Source organism: Nycticebus coucang, chromosome 21 (genome assembly GCF_027406575.1).
Source record: "Nycticebus coucang isolate mNycCou1 chromosome 21, mNycCou1.pri, whole genome shotgun sequence".
Classification (NCBI taxonomy): domain Eukaryota; kingdom Metazoa; phylum Chordata; class Mammalia; order Primates; family Lorisidae; genus Nycticebus; species Nycticebus coucang.
The window spans coordinates 22,725,523-22,738,347 of NC_069800.1; the positions used below are offsets into that span (position 1 = coordinate 22,725,523).

A 12,825-nucleotide genomic window follows, 5' to 3' on the forward strand; every position below is an offset into this window, starting at 1 on the left:
GAATGCTTAGTTAAGTAGGGAAAGAAATAAATAGATTTCCTTTTTAGTTCTTTTTAAATGATTACTCACACATACACATAAAATGTCTTCCAGTGATTCAGATGTGACTTTTCCTATTCAGGGTTATTTTTCAACAAACTTGGTTTCATGAATTATTCTTTTTTATGCAAACTGTGGCTGCACATGTGGTATGTGAACTTCAGGGTGGCATTATAGCTTCTTGCCTAGCACTTAACAACTAATCCCACAGTACACGTTTGGTTGGTTTCTGTTTACTACAAATATAATGGTTGAGAAAATATTATTTGTGACAATCATGTTTCCCCTTTTTTTCCTTTGAATATTTGAACAAGTTATTAGTGTCATCAACGTATTGTCTTTGTGACTATTATTGAAAAATTCCAAGAGGTATATAGTGTTACAATTTTAAAAAAGTGATTTTTGCTTTATGTTTTATTTTATTCTTTTGGGAAGATGTCCTTACACTGTCATTGACATTGTCAATGCAGGATGCTGTCAACAATTGAGATGAAGAGATTCCCTCTTCATCATTCCCTCTTCAGAAAATCCCTCTTGTGATTTTCTGCCAAGTAGAAAAGTAATATTCAATAAATATTTAGTTTTAACAGCCAGATTCTTAGCTAAAACCTCAGTAATTTGTGACCATTTGCTGTCATAGCGACAACAAAAGTACAGTGTCATTACATATTTTAACCTCTTATCTCAGATAACAAATATTTCATGAATTTTCTTTAGGAAACTTCAAAAATAAAATGTTTTCTTTTCCAATACATTTTTGGGTTTTTAATGACATTTTCCCCTATACTACATGCACATTTTTCTTTTTCAAACACTACAATCTGTTTGGAGCTTGAGGGACTCCTACAAGAACTTATTTTGTTTATTAAGTCAAAGATGTTTCCCCTTTATTATTATAAACATTGTGATATTTAGCCTGCTGTACTCAATGTCCAATCTGCAAAATAAGGAAAATAATGAGTTAGGCTTCCTAAGAAGTTTATTTGTCACAAATTCTTGGCACCAACACTTTACAGTTTTCAGAATTTTATTTGTCTTTTTTATTTAACAAATATTCATTGAAAATCATGAATGTATAGTGTAGTTTTCTGGCTACTGTCTGAGATTCACAGGTGAATATAACAAAACACCCTTTCTTTTTAAGCAACTTGATCTTCTGGAAGAAGAGAGAAGGCAAATGCACAGTAAATAGGAAAAGTACAATAAGTGCCATTCTAAGTTTCAGAGGATACAAGGACTTCCATCATAGGCAGTTTTATGAAATGGAAATACTGGAATCTTCTGATTATAAATAATCTAAAAATGCTTTGCAAAACATTAAAGGCAAAAATTACATTGTAATTGTAAATTTACAATTGTAATTACATTGTAAATAAATGGACAAAAATTTTCATTTTAGGTAATCCTAGGTGCTTGAAACTCTTAGGGCATTGGCAGAAGTAAATGAAAATCCTTTCTGAAGGAATATATTTTCAACTCAGATCTCTAAGACATCCCTTTACATGAATTTAATAAAGCATAAAATAAAATAAAGCACATGTAAAGGAAATTTACTGTGAGAGGGAACACGTATGTCAACAGAAGCTTTATTCAGACTACCAAAGACTTTAGATATTAGAGTTGTAAGATAGAAAATATGAAATAAGGATATATTAGATTTTTATTTTTTTGAGACAGAGGCTTCACTCTGTCGTCCTGAGTAGAGTGCTATGGACTCATAGCTCACAGCAACCTCACTCTTTTGGCCTTGAGTAATCCTCTTGCCTTAGCTTTCCTCTTGCCTTAGCTTCCTGAGTAGCTGGGGCTACAGGCACCACCATAATGCCCAGATAGGTTTTTTATTTTTAGCAGAGACAGGGTCTCACTTTCACTCAGGCTGGTCTCAAACTTCTGAGCTCAAGCGATCCCCCCGCTTCAGCCTCCCAGAGTGCTAGGATTACAGGTGTGAACTACTGCTCTTGGCCACAGTGGTTTTATTAAATACGTATGATCATTTTGGAAAAATATGTTATTATTATGATGGAACACATGCTTATGCTACAGTCCAGAAATTCTAGTCCTAGATATTTATATATGTACCAGATGACACACCCAAGAATATTTATAGCATTGTTTTTCCTTAACAAATGATGTAAATAACTCTCATGTCCATCAATAGGAGAATACCATCTAGCAATGAAAATGAATCCATTATAGTTATACATTATCAACATGAACGAACCTTAAAGTCATAATACAAAAGCAGTTTGTGAAGGACTCCAGTCAGGATGCCACCATTAATATAACTTTGCAAGGTCTAACATCACTTAATTATATACACACATACAGTCAAACTGTAAAGGACAGCAACAAGTTACTAAGAAGTAATTTGGGGCAGTGGTTTTCCTCTGGAAGGAAAGACCTAGGAAGTCTCAACAGCATTGGTAGTATTTAATTTTCCAAATTATTTATTGGATTAATGGATGTTTTTTCTGTTAGTATGCTTGAAAATTATATGTCGCATATATTTATGTTTTATGAAGAATTTCATAGTTAAACTCATACCATAATAAAGTAGGAAAGGCAGAGGAGCTCAAAAGAAGCCGATGAAGGTGTTTTGTCTGGTGGATTAATGAAAGCATCATGAATGAGGTGTGTTTGGGAAGGAAAATCTGGGGATTTATGACCAGGAGATGATCTATTTTAATGGATGGGCAGAGTATAGTCAGGAGAGTGGTATGATTACAAGTGAGGAAAAAACTAATAACAAGCAATTGGACTTAAAATAGTGGACACCCAAAAGTACTTAAGGCTTTTGACAGTAGAGTTGTATTTTAGGGTACAGGATGGGTTGGAGGAAGGAGACTTCAGAGGCAAGGTACTAATTTATAGCTCATGGCACTTAGAGAATCTGAACTGGATTCAATAAAAAGGGTCATGTACTAAAAACTCTCCAAGAAAGAATCTATAACTGCTGATGACTTACTGAATATGACAATTGTGGGACAAAAAGCATCAAAATAGCTGAAGTTATGATTCTGAATGACATAGAATCACCTGCCAATAAGAAATTATAAGAATGTTGTATATGAGACATTGGGCATATAGAGAATGGGATTGATTTGGACCATGTTTGTGTGGAGGTTTTTGTAGGCAAGACATTCATTGCATGTGTAGGGCTAGAGCTTGAGAGGAAAGTTGAGACTTTAGTTGGCCTCATAATTCATGATATCTTCCATAGAATGCATGATCCAGCTGCGGAGCCAGATATGTTCACAATGCTCCTCTTCCTACAATGCTCCTCTTCCTACCCTCCTCCTGTGCTCATATTTCAAACTCTTAGCCCTTCTTGATTTATTCCTTATTTACTTGGTTATTACTGTTTCATCTCTTTTCAGTAGGGCATAAACTCTAGCAGAGCAGACATTTTGACTGTTATTTTCCCTCATTGATAGAGAAAGAGTATCCTATGAAGGGGGTAGAAAAGAGAGGGAGAATGAATGGGAGGAAGAGAAAAGGACACTGTGATTTGGAAGCCAGAGATAGGAGGAATTTTTTAACATAAATGAAGAATTGCCAGATTTCCATGTGTTTAGAGCTGTAAACAAATATGGAGAGAAAGCTTTTTGATTGAGACCGTAGTATGGTTTAAATGAACTTTCAAGCTTGTGTAGCAGCAAGAGTAAGAAAATAAGAACTCCACTTCAGCTGAGGGAGAAAGATCAGAAATGATGAAGAAGGTCTTTTGAACGAAAGTCTTGGTGACAAATTAGATAGTTTAGAGTATTAATAGATGACTGACATCCACACCTTTGCTTATAAACTGTATAAGTATTACATGAACTGATTAAAGCATAATACTTTGCTTTTCATCTTTTTTTTTTTTTTTTTTTTCTAACTGGAGTACATTCGTCCATCATGGTATAGGATACATATACAGAATGCCAAACATTTTTATATATGTACAAGTTTTATAAATCAGAATGTGTTTGAGTGACTAGGTATAATGGAAACAAAACAAAAAATAAAAGATGGCAAGTTTCTGTAAGAGTGGTCATATTTAGAAATGAATATGGTTTTCTAAGGACCTCCAACATGTTTGTTAGAAACCTCATGGCAGAATTGAATGCCTTTTGCTTGTCCCTTTACCGGAAAGTCATGGTGGAGAGCTTTGAAATACCTCTAGGGTGCTCTCCCCCCACCCCCATTTTCAAGTAGAGGTTTATTTAAAACAAGACACAGAAGGCTTGTGTAAGAACATCAGATGGTTGAAGAACAGGAAGAGTGATTGCCGGGTCCTCCGGCAGTCGCAGTTGAGGGAAGATCGGGGCCAGCCCGACCTCGTCCCAGGGGCTGAGCGGGATGGCGAGTGTCGGCGGCTGGAAGAAAACCACACGGAGCCGGGAGGCTGTTGAAGCAGGATCTCACCTTTATTGTAACACGCTGCAATATTTATACACTTTGGCTAGGGGGCAAAAGGCGGAAGCAGGAAGGAGGGGGTACGTAGAATGAGGTGACAGGCTTCAAGCCAATAAAATCTAACTCCGTCACCTGTATCCAGGCACAGGCTGTTTCAGGTCAGGTTTTGCTGAGTCACTCCTATGCGGAAGTGCGCGGACTGCACCAACTCGACTCAAGCTTAGGAAGTTCCTCTAGGCCTCAAGTAGGCCTTGCCCACGGGAGAAGGCCCAACAAGTGATTAGATGGATAATACTCAGTGGAGTTGTTGAAAGTAGTATAAATTTGAGACTTTCATTTTGTTTTCCTTTGGCTACAATGGATGGTTAAAAGATTATATTTATTGACAGGCAACTGTCAAATAGTTCATTTGCTTGTAAGTTTAGTAACACCAAAATTTGATATTCAGTGCATGTTGAGTATAAGAAACAGAATCATCACAATTTTCTAGGAAGCAGAATTACCTTTTTTGACATAGCTGATGCATTTTTATCTTGGGATAAAACTAGGTCACCCTGTCTGGGAAGTTTGATCTTTAATCCTCTTCTTCCTCCCTTCTTATAAGTAACAAAGAAAACTCTGTTTTTTACTCGTGGAATTGATCAGTAGCAGACTAACAAGATAGACTTATTGGAATCAGTAGAAATAGGTACAAATAATAGGAGAATAACTTCATTGGATTTTGAGCTCTCAAAACAGAGTTTGGTTTTGTCCCTGTGGCTGGGGTTTTCTGTTTGTATGAGAGCTCTAGTTTTTCAGAGTCTGGAAATCCATATATTTTGGACACTTGGAGTTTTTTTTTTTTTTTTATTATTGGGGATTCATTGAGGGTACAATAAGCCAGGTTACACTGATTGCAATTGTTAGGTAAAGTCCCTCTTGCAATCATGTCTTGCCCCCATAAAGTGTGACACACACCAAGACTCCACCCCCCTCCCTCCGTCCCTCTTTTTGATTCCCCCCCATAACCTTAATTGTCATTAATTGTCCTCATATCAAAATTGAGTACATAGTATTCATGCTTCTCCATTCTTGTGATGCTTTACTAAGAATAATGTCTTCCACTTCCATCCAGGTTAATAGGAAGGATGTAAAGTCTCCATTTTTTTTAATGGCTGAATAGTATTCCATGCTATACATACACTTGGAGTTTTTTAAGTAGCAGAGAATGATTGCATTCTCACTCATTTAGCCTTTGGAGAATCATTTTTAAAAGCTACTAAATTTTGATCATTATTTACTGGAAATTGGTACTATTACTTGGATGGAAAGCAAATAACAAGCACAGTGCTAACAAAGGCAAAATAGAACACAAAACTCTATAACTCTGTAGACAGTCTCATGTTGCTTTACAAAGAACCATAGTTTTGTTGCTGGTCTGTTTGATTTTAAAAGTGTCCAGTTTTGGAGACCATGGAGTTAATTATAAAGGTTGGTGCCATTGCACAATTGGGAGCTGCTGAGCTATTCACAATAGGTACTTTATTATGAGTTTTATGTTAAAAGATGTTTATAAAGCATTAGGATATAATTAAAGCCACATAAGGAATTTATTTCATCCCAATGCAGAAAAAAAATGAAGATCTTTGTTTCCATATTAGCAATTTTTTTTTCCTCCCAAGGGTACTGATGAGGTGATCAAAAAGCTTTTTTGTCTGTTCCTTTAGTTTGTTAACATGTGGAGAAAACCCACTAATATTAGTTACAGTAAACTCAAAACACATAATTATAATGTTGCAAAAAGCAAAGGAAAATTAAATCATATGAAAGTGAAGGCTGGGTTGTACAGTGTGTTAATGGGTAGTTTGAATAGAGCCTATGCTGCGCTTGGAACATTGAGTGAATAAATCCGTAATTATTCTAATGCTCATAAGAGAATTTAGAGTTATTTTTATGGCTGTGAAGTTTCTTCTCCTTATTATAATTTTTTAAGCCATCAGATATTTGAGAATAACTGATTATTGAGCCTGTGAAAACCACACGTTCATGAAGGGAGAACAGATGTATGTAAACATCGTTTTCTTAACCTTCTATGAATATGGGAAAACCCAGTCTGTTCATTAACGATAATAGTGGGCAACTTATACAACTGCTTCTCACATAATAGCCTATCTGGGGCTTAAAGTTACTCACGATTTTCTGGTGTTTTACCTTGCTTCTGGTTTGATTTTTTTAGTTTCAAATTGGGTGAACTCAGAATATCTTCTTTGTGTTAAGTAGCAGGGTTTTTATTTATTTAAAACACTTAAAATAAGTAGCAGGGGTCATTATTTGAATTTGTGGTTAGGAATTTTGTAGTTGTATTTGTTGGAAAAGTTTTGAATGTTTGCTGAGAGAGAAGAGAGAGAAAGAGTTTAGGGTCCCTGTTTTTAAAGTCAAAAATGGTCCTGCCTGTCTTCATATGCTTCTTTTCTTTTTTTTCCTGTAAAATACGTCAAACATTCTGAAGAGCTTCTTGTTGTATTCTGTAATAATTAGATACGAAGAAGCAAAACAAGTTGACTATTATATAAATTTAGAAACCTGTATTTAAGGAATCCACCCAAATAACAATTGACTGACAACCAATAAAAATGATGTAGGAGAAAATTAGCTCCCTTTGGTCAAGTGATTTTGAAACAGTAGCACTTTACCAAAGTCATTTGGGAACAATTAGCTTTTGATTCTTTTAAGAAAAAATATATTTTAAAGATTGTCTGAGTTCCTATTAATAGTCTTAAGTGTGATAATATTGTGGTTTAGGCAGGAGAATGTCCTTGTTCTTAGGAGACGTTGTGAAAGGTTATGATGTTTAAAAATCACTTTCAAATGACTTGGGGAAAAAAGCATTTGTGTGTGTGTTTCTGTGCATGTGTGTGAATTTCTATGTCTATGAGAAAACACAAATGTAGCAAAATATTAATTTGAGAATCTAGGTGGAAAGTATGTAAATCTTCATTGCATTATTGTCTCAGTTTCCCTAACAATTTGAAACTCTTAAAAAGTGAAGGGAAAACTAAATTCAAAAGTACTATTAACTATTCTTTTCCTTTTTTTTTTCTTTTCTTTCTTTCTTTTTTTTTTTTTAATTTTGAGACAGTCTTGCTTTGTTGCCCCAGCTAGAGTGCCATGGCATCTTCATAGCTCATTGCAACCTCAAACTCCAAGGCTCAGGCAATCCTTCTTTTTCAGCCTCCTAGGTAGCTGGGACTCAGGCACAGGCCACCACACCTGGTTAATTTTTTCTATTTTTAGTATAGATGGGGGTCTTGCTCTTGATCAGGTTGGTCCTGAACTCCTGACCCCAAGGGATCCTTCTGTTTCAGTCTCCCAGAGTGCCAGGATTACAGGTGTGAGCCACTATGCTTCGCCAGTTCTTGAACATTTCTTTTTTTTTTTTTTCCTTCAAGTCATTCGTGTGACTTGAGAACACACAGATGAGTCTGCTTTGCTTATTACCTCATGGTTACTGTTGACAAAATGAGATTAGGTGCACACAAGTTGAGAACATTCTACATACATATGAGCTGCCAGTGTTATTCTTCTTGAGATAATCCTGTCTACAGAGTAGTATGATGTCTTGATTTCAGTTTCTGATGACAAATAAGGAGTTAGCCTTTTCTTTTAAAGAAAACTAAGATAACCTGATTTCTGTAGAATGATCAAAAATGGAGGTTTTTTTTCTTTTGCTTAAGTGATTTTAAAACATGACATAAAGCCCCTAGACTTGACATAGGACATTTGCAAAATCCACAGATGAATACTGTCTCCTTTTAAAAATATAAAATAAATAAGACATGTGAAAATAGGCAAGTTTTCGTTAAATAAATGAAAAATTTTTGAAAAAGAAAGTTTTCCTTTCCGTGTCATTTGAAGAAGAGAAATTATCATTTTAAATATTCAAGTTTATTAAGTAACTTAACAAATTAGAAAAAAGTATTATAAAATGTTTAATTTTCATCAGCTTCAAGGTTTATATTGCTCCCAAGTTTTGCATATAACTGAACTTTCAAATCTGCTAACACCCGCTGAATTGATTCTACTCTGGATTCTAAGGCATCAATTTCTTCTTGCAAATTTTTCTTGCTTCTTCTAACATTTCTTGTGTTTCTTCTTGAGAATGGCTAATGAATACATCGCCAATTTGATAAGGTATCATTAAACAGTCCTTATCTGTAAGCATGATGTCATCATAAGCATCTTCTAAATTTTGGAACAGTTCCTTTTTCAGCTCTGTGATTCTACTTGTATTCTGTGCAAATGTGTTTATCTTATGTTGATCTTCGAAAGTAACGTTGACATCTTCTGCAGCCACCTTCATGGCTATCTTAAAACTAAACTACCAGACATGGAGTTTATTGATTCTCTGCATCTTTGCTGCCATTATGCCAAAATGAAGGTGTAGAAGTCTTTCTTACAACTGCTCAAAATAAGGTTTTAAAAGTTTTTATGAGTTTTAATGTGTATTTTTATTAGTTTTTTCTTCTCTTATATCCATCTGCAGAATATTCACTGTATGTTTACAATTCAATTTTTTTAAATTAAACTTATTTTGACAAAATTATAGATTCTCACGCAGTTGTAAGAAATAATACAAAAAGATTTATATACCAGTGACCCAGTTTCCCCAATTGATAGCATCTTGCAGAACTATAATATACTATTATAACCAGGATATTGACATTGATAAAATTCACCAATATTATTCAACTTTTTGCACTTGTACTTTATGTGTGGGGGTGTGTGTGTGTGTATTTTTATGTAATTTTACCACGTGTGAGTTCATGTGTTCACCACCACAGCCATGATACAGAACCCCTTCATCATCACAAAGATCCCTCATGGATCTCCTTTTATAACCACATCCACTTCCTTCCTCCTCCCTATCCTAACCCCTACCTTAACTCAGTAGTAGTCTCTCCATTTCTTTAATTTTATCTTTTCAAAATGTTTATAAATGAAATCAGACAGTATGTAACTTTTTGAGATTGTCTTTTTATACTCAGCAAAATTCCCTTGAGATTTATCTAAGTTGGTGTGTATATCAGTAATTCATTTCTTTTTATTATTGGGTTCTATTCCATGGTGTAGATGTATCATAGTTTGTTGAGCCATTTATGCAATAAAAGATGTCCAGTTGTTTCCAGCTTTTGGTTATTTGTGTCTGTACAAGTTTTCATTTCTCTAGATAAATGTCCAAAAGTGTATTTGCTGGATCTTATGGTATTTACATATTTAGTTTTATAAGAAACTGTGCAACTCTCTTCCAGATGGCTGTGACATCTCGTATTATTTATATATCTTACAGTATGAATCTTATATTACCACCAGCAAGAAATGAGTGATTCAGTTTCTCCACATCTTTGCTAGTAGTTGGTGTTCTCCCTGTTTTTTATTTTCATCATTCTATCGTAATAGATGCGTAGTGATATTGTTTTTTCCCCCAGTCATCTGTTTTTTTAAAAATTGTGATAAAATACACATGACATAAAGTTTATAGTCATAACCATTTTAAAGTATATAATTCACAGTGTTGTGCAGCAAATTTCCACTCTTTTCATGTTGCAAAAAGATGGAAACTTTTAAAACTCGCTATTTATGAAACACTGACTCCCTGTTCTCTCCTCTCTGTAGCCTTTATAAAGCTTTCTATGAATTTGACTACTCTAGGTACCTCGTTTAGGTGGAATCATGTCATATTTGACCTTGTCATATTGTGACTTTTATTTTATTTAGAATAATGTCCTCAAGTTTCATCCAAGTTATAGCATGTGTCAGAATTTCTTTGTTTTTATGTCTAAATAATACCCTATTGTGTATATATAGTCCATTTTGCTTATCCATTTATCTGCTGATGGGCACCTGGGTTGTTTCCACCTTATATTATTTTGCTGGGGCTGCCATAAGGAAGTACAAGAAACTGAGCAGCTAAAACAACAGAAATTTATTTCTTCACAGTTCTGAAAGCCAGAGGTCTGAGGTCAAGGTGTTGTCAGGGTTAGTTTCTTGGGAGATGTCTCTCCCTGGCTTTAAGATGACCATCATCTCACTGTGATTTCACATGGTCTTTCCTTTGTGCACTTCTGTGACCTAATTTCCTCCCCTTGTGAGGACAGTAGGCATTTTGGGTGGCAGCCTACTCTAATGATCTCATTTAACCTTAATTAACTCTTTAAAGACTATCTCCAAATACAGTCATATTCTGAGATACTGGTGGTTAGGACTTCAAAATACAAATTTGGAGAGTTCGAGGGGACACAGTTTAGCACCAGGGATTTTTGAGGACTGTTTTGCTTATCTGTGATGTTGGGTATTCGGGAAAGTATGCACAGACCTTGTGTTGTGCTTATCAGCTATTGTTAGTGTTGCGTATTTAATACGTGGACCAAGGCAACTCTTACTCTTCTAATTTGCTATAAAGAAAAAAACAGGTGGGACATTTTAGCCCATAAAACATCTTGCCTGGTATGAATAATGCTGCGACTAACATGGTTGTACAAATATCTTTTTGACATCATACTTTCAGTTCTTTTCAATATAGACCCAGAAGTGGAATTGCTGGATCATATGGTAATTTTTAGCGTTTAGGTATTTTTAGTGTTTTGAGGAATTGCCATACTGTTTTACTCAGTGGTGTTGCCACTTTACGTTCTTATCAGTAGTGCATACAACTCACAGCAGCCTCCAACTCTTCAGCTCAAGCAATCCTCATGCCTTAGCTTCCCACCACAATGCCCAGCTAATTTCTTCTATTTTGGTAGGAACAGGGTTTCAGTCTTGCTTAGGCTGTCTCGAACTCCTGAGCTCAAGCAATCCCCCACCTCAGCCTCCCAGAGTGCTGGGATAACAGGCCTGAGCCACCACACCCTGCCCCCATTTTTTCACATCCTCACCAACACTTGTTATTTTATTTTCTTTTTCTTTCCTTTCTTTCTTTTTTTTTTTTTTTGAGACAGAGTCTCACTATGTTGCCCTTGGTAGAGTGCCCTGGCTTTGCAGCTCCCAGCAACCTCAAACTCTTGGGCTTAAGCGATTCTCTTGTCTCAGCCTCCCAAGTAGCTGGGACTAGAGGTGCTTGCCACAACGCATGGCTATTTTTTGGTTGTAGGTGCCATTGTTGTTTGGCAGGCCCAGGTTGGATTCTAACCTGCCAGCTCTGATGTATGTGGCTGGTGCCCTGGCCGCTGCGGTATAGGTGCCAAGCCTATAGCCTGTTACTTTGTTTTCTTTTCTGTTAATAGTCATGGGTGTGAGATAATATCTCATTGTGGTTTTGATTTGCATTTCCCTATTGATTAATGACTTGAACATCTTTTCATGTGTTTGTTTTGGCCATTCGTATGTCTTCTTAAGGAGAAAATGTGTATCCAAATTCTTTGCCTTTTTTCCCCTTAAATGCAGGGTCTTGCTGTGTTGCCCAGGCTTACTGCAGCCTCAAACTCCTGGGCTGACAAGAACCTCCCGTCTCAGCACCCAAGTAGCTAGGACAACAGGTGTGTGCTGCAATTGTTTTCAAATTCTTTTTTTTTTTTTTTTTGTAGAGACAGAGTCTCACTTTTATGGCCCTCGGTAGAGTGTCGTGGCCTCAAACAGCTCACAGCAACCTCCAACTCCTGGGCTTAAGCGATTCTCTTGCCTCAGCCTCCCAAGCAGCTGGGACTACAGGCGCCCTCCACAATGCCCGGCTATTTTTTTTTTTTTTTTTTTGGTTGCAGTTTGGCCGGGGCTGGGTTTGAACCCGCCACCCTCGGTATATGGGGCCGGCGCCTTACCGACTAAGCCACAGGTGCTGCCCCTAATTGTTTTTTAAAATTAAAAAAAAAAAAATTGTTTTTTAGAGATAAGGTCTTTCTATATTGCCTAGGCTGGTCTTGAACTCCTGTTCTAAAGTGATCCTCCTACCTCAGCCTCCCAAAGTGGTGAAATTACAGGCATGAGCCACCACACCTAGTCAGCTTGCCTGCTTTTTGATTGGGCTGTTTGATTTCTTTGTTGTTAGTTATACGAGTTCTTTGTATATTATGGATGTTAACCCCTCATCAGATATATGATTGTTTTCTCTCATTTCATAGGTTGTATCCTTTGATACTCAGAAGTTTTTAATTTTTATGTAGTCCAATTTGTCTACAATTATTTTCTTGCCTGTGCTTTTGGCATCTTATCTAAACAATCATTGCCAAATCTAAGATCATGAACTTTATCCCCTATTTTTTCTTGTAGGAATCTTATCTTTTTTTTTGCTTTTATATTTAGGTCTTTGATCATTTTGAGCTTATTTTTGTGTATATTGTAAACTGAGGGTCCAATTTTATTCTTTTACATGTGGTTATCCAGTTTTCTTGCATTATTTGTTGAAAAACACAATCCTTT

At 36.0% G+C, this 12,825-nt stretch overlaps 1 protein-coding gene and 1 pseudogene across 6 annotated transcripts in view; one reads left to right on the forward strand and one right to left on the reverse strand.

Annotated features, from left to right (window-relative positions):
• Nucleotides 1-12,825, forward strand: part of TASP1 (taspase 1) — a 393,334-nt gene that overhangs the window by 284,176 nt on the left and 96,333 nt on the right. The window lies entirely within an intron of this gene.
• On the reverse strand, nucleotides 8,406-8,776 carry LOC128574141 (prefoldin subunit 4-like; annotated as a pseudogene).